Here is a 4,989-nt window from a genome sequence, read left to right on the forward strand (position 1 = left end):
GTGTTACTCTTTAATTGTTTTAAAATAATATATACTTTGCTCAGAAAAATGTGAAAATGAATTTTATGAAGATGAGAATGATTTAAAAGTGTATGAAGAAAAATTACAGAATTCAAAGAAAAGATTTGTTATTGGAGTAATAGTCAGATATTCGAAAATGGTGTTACGGCAGCATAAAAAAGTTCTCTCTTTACCTAGAAAACACTAACAATCAGAATGATGTTTTAAGCAATAAGCTGCAAAAAATGATGACGAAAAAAAAAACTTGAGAAAACTAAAAATGAGTTCGAACGAAAAATCAATTGAACGAATTAAGCACATTAAAAAAGAACTTAATAATTACTATTATTACTCTGAAGAAACAAAGTATTGCTCGTGTAAATGATGTTAACGAATTACAAATAAAATTGATGAGTTAATTAACGGATCTAAATGAGTATCTCAATTAACACTCTGGAGGAAGACGATAAATCTCTCAAAATGAGTCACATGCAAAGTGTAAATAATATTGAGCATTTACAGCATTTTCCACTCAATCCATTGCTTAAAACCAAGAAAATTATTTTCAAGTCATGTGAACAGAAAATCAGAGTTTCAAAAAATTCTCATTAATTGGGCGAGCAAACTATTTTGGGGATAAATCAGAGTTTGAACAGATTTGAAGGTCAGTGTACAATCTTTTGTTAATCCAAATGCCTACCAGCAGCAGGTACTGGAAGATCTTTATGGCCTAGCTAAAGATCTTTGTGCGATAGTGGAATGTGGTGGCACAAATGACTTAAAGAGTAGGAAATATCCACAGATAAAAGTGATAAATCAAAAAATTAAAGAATGTCTTCAGACTAACAATTTGTTCCTATCTGCAACATAAACAAAAAATCACGCGAACAATAAAAAATTTTATGCAGATTTGTAAGTATAATAAAAAATTGTATCAGTTATCAAATGTCGTAAACAGATGTACTGAAAATTGTGTGTTATTTCTTAATATTTGTGTAAAGTTGATAATAGTAATATTTCTTGATGGTTATTGCGTGAAATAATTAAAGAACCCCTTATCGTTAAAAAAAAAGACACTGTTTTACGAAAATATCAAAGAAGCATTAACATCAGACTATGAGCTAAATCTTGATTATAGTAATAATAATTTGAGAAATAAGACAGCCAATATGGAAATTCCAAATGAAAAAAAAAATTTCAATATATTAATGTGATCAAGGAAATAACTTAGACAAACTGGGGATTTATTATCAAAATGGTAGAGGTTTAAAAACTAAATAATTCGGTTTATAATTAAGAATTCAATTTTGATAGGTATAGTTGTTTCTAGAAGTCAGGCACAGGGATGTATTATTAGCCTTAAATAAAGAATTAAAGGCTGAAACTTGTGATATTTTTGGATGAAAATCTGTGTATCAGTCTTGACGATAATGATTTTATGTTTGCAGTAGTTGTTTATTTTGCACCTAATTATAATGTTGACGTTTACCTTAGATTTTACTATTGTGTTGAGTTCAAACTTTTAAATTATAAGTGTTTACTTTTAGAATATTTTAATTTTCATGATATGGCCTTTAATGTTCGTAGTGGTGCCTATCTTGATTTTAATAGTTTTTTGGCTTACACAAATTTTAACCAAATTAACACTGTACATAATGTTTTTGATGTCCTATTGAATTTGGTTATAATAAGCCCCCAGTTACAGAGATCTAGTGTAGAGATTTATGATGCCCCATTCATTATTGCTCGTCGATAAGTACCGTGCTGTGGGTTGTAATCAGCCTTAATAAAATTATGAAAAGAAGGAAAAAAACTGTAATTGGTGTGATATTGACGAATATGTGACGGAATTTTATGCAATTTAAGAATGGAATTTTATGGAGTTAATAATGTTTTTGTGTCCCTATGGCCACCTAAATAGGGAAGGGATTTCCAGTTTGGTATAAAGGTGAAATTATTAGGCTGCTCAAAGAAAAAGATACAATCACAATCAATAGACTACTTGTCTACAATCTTCAATATATCCAAAAGTTTGGCGTTTAAGCAAAGTAATACCATTATTGAAAAAAGGTGCCACCAGTAATGCAAAAAATTATCATGTAGTTACCATTCTCAAAAGTTTTTGAATTGGCTTTATTTATACTGTATATGATGAAGTTAAGTTCAACATATCTGAGCATCAACATGGATTTTTATCTATGAAGTCAACTTTTTGTCAGTTTATTCACAATGCTCTAAATGACAAAGTTAATGTTATTTATACTGATATCGCGAAGACATTGGATAAAGCACAGCAACATTATAAAATCTCTTTACGAAAACAACGTGACTATTAACTTTATTTATTTATTTCAATCATATTTGTCAAATAGGCAAACATTTGTTGAAGTGAGGGGTACCAAGTTGATATCTATCATAGTACAACTGGAGTCCAATTTAGGACCTTTTCTTGTAACCCTGAAGCTTTTTTTTGCTGATGATTTAAGTTATACGTGGGGATTGGACTGTTCAGACTGGTGTATTGCAAATGCAACTTTCTTCAATAACAAAAAAGGTTCAATCAATTCAAAAGGATCAATTGTCAATATGGTGAATAAAACACACAAACCAATAGGCTTCATTTGTCAGATCTACTAAGCATTTTAAATGTGGAGTTGTCTGAAGTTGTTGGACAGTCTGGTATTACCAAAGTTGGAATATGCTAGTATAATTTGGTCCCCTAAGTATGAGGTTTTGATTAAAACCATTGAGCGCGTACAGATAGAATTTCTTAGGTATATCTTTTTAAAAAGTTGGGGTATGACCACTATTTACTTTTACGTAAATCTCATAGATTAACTTTGGAAAATCGGCGGTTCAGAACGGGTCTTATGTATCTCTTAAAAATATTAACCAATAAAATTGATTCCTCTGAAATTCTTTCCATTGCCGTTCTTTATAAATGTTAGAAATACCAGACAAAGAAAGATGTTTCATTTAAGCCCCTCTAGAACTAATACTTGCCATCATTTTAATATTTATACGTGTGATTTAGAACCTTTAGATTTAAATAAATTCACCAAAAATTATTGACGATAAACTTCATGCTTCTCAGACTCAAGCCTATGTATTTTAAGTCGCCCTTTGTTAACATGAGAAGATAGCTTGGAGTTATTCTTTATTTGGTATTGTAAGGTTTAATTGTTTTTGTTGCATTTGATCGTACACATTTGCCTTTATATATATTATTGTGTTGGCCCTTGGGCTGTTGATACTTAATAAATAAATACATTTTTGTTCTGATTTATTGATGTCAAAGGCTTTAGTTTCCAACACCTAAATGTCCTAATAATCCTATCAAGGTATGATTATGAGTGACTTAGGATTATGAGTGCATCTATGCACATAAAAACCAACAAGAATACATTATCAATAATAATGCTTATCATAGTCATGACACAAGACACACAGTAGCGATATAAGAATTAATTTCCTAAGACTTCAAAGAACTCGTTTCTCATTTAATTGTTGTCATGCACCTTGAATTGTTGTTATGAGCTATGTGTTTTATTAAATTTTATTGTATGTTTTATTTATATTATGCATTTTTCACTTGATAATTTATGTATGAATTAATTACTCGTAATATATACAGTCAGTCAAAATGAAACTCGTACACCTAAGGTTTTTTTTACATTCTGTACAAATAACGTGCAAAATATTTCCAACTATATATATCTGCAATCAGCATAAAATGTTAAAGTTGTTGAGCAAAAATATGCAAAGAATGCATGCTAAGCATAAAAAAGTAAAAGAGATAAGAAAATGTTATGGTCAAAATGAAACCCGTATATCATATTTACTTTACAATAACATTAATATTATTTATAGTTAGCACTTGGTATTAAGAGCATCTGTTACTTTTAACACTCCTGTGTAATTTTTAATAGAGTTTAATTAATTTTTTGTCCTTTTACCAAAAATGTTTAATTCGTACGACGAACGTTGGATCCTCAGGAAAGTTGCGGAAAACCCGAAAATATCTGCACCGAAGTTGGCAAAAGAAATTGAGAAATATTTACGAAAAACAGTTAATCCTCAAACAGTCAGAAATTTTGTGGCTCGAAGAAAACCTTGGATCAGTAAGCTAAATAAAATCAAGAGGTTAAGCTTCGCTGAAGAACACAGAGACAAAGATTTTTTTATTTTGGAAGGACGTAATTTTTACAGATGAGAGTAAATTTTGTATTTTCGGATCAGATGGACAACAACGGGTGTGGAGAAAGCCCAATGAATCTCTCAAAGAACAAAATCTACGAGCCACAGTAAAGCACGGAGGTGGTTCAGTCATGGTCTGGGGGTGTATGTCAGCTGCAGGTCCTGGAAATCTACATTTTATAGAGGGTATAATGGATCAGAACATGTATTTGGACATACTTAAGCAGAATTTAAAGGCAAGCGCCCGAAAATTCCGAATTGAAAAAAAATTTAAATTCTACCAGGACAATGATCCAAAGCATAAGGCACAGAAAGTAAAGAATTGGTTGCTCCATAACTGTCCAAACGTATTTGAAACTCAAAGAGCAATTAAAAGTAGTGAATCAAGAAGAGTGGTCTAAAATATCACCCGAATATTGTGAAAAATTGGTGCGATCAATGCCCAATCGTTTGGCAGATGTTATAAAAAATAAAGAAGTACCAACAAAATATTAATCTCTTTTTTATGTTTTTTTTCCTGTATATTTTTAATGGTATAGTTTTAATGTTTTGACTGACTGTATTTCTGTAATTTGGTTTCATTTTGTTACAATATAAAGATTTATTATTATATGTTTGCATTACTACTTATGCTACTTATCGTGGTTAACTTTAAATTAGTTTGTAAATTACTAATAATAGGGTATTTCGTTATAATAAAATTCTCCATGGAGCCTTTTTGGGTACAACTATTCTCAAGCCTAGTTAAACATAAATTCAGTATTTAAACCTAAAATGAATAAAAGACCAAAA

Source organism: Anthonomus grandis, chromosome 13 (genome assembly GCF_022605725.1).
Source record: "Anthonomus grandis grandis chromosome 13, icAntGran1.3, whole genome shotgun sequence".
Classification (NCBI taxonomy): Eukaryota; Metazoa; Arthropoda; class Insecta; order Coleoptera; family Curculionidae; genus Anthonomus; species Anthonomus grandis.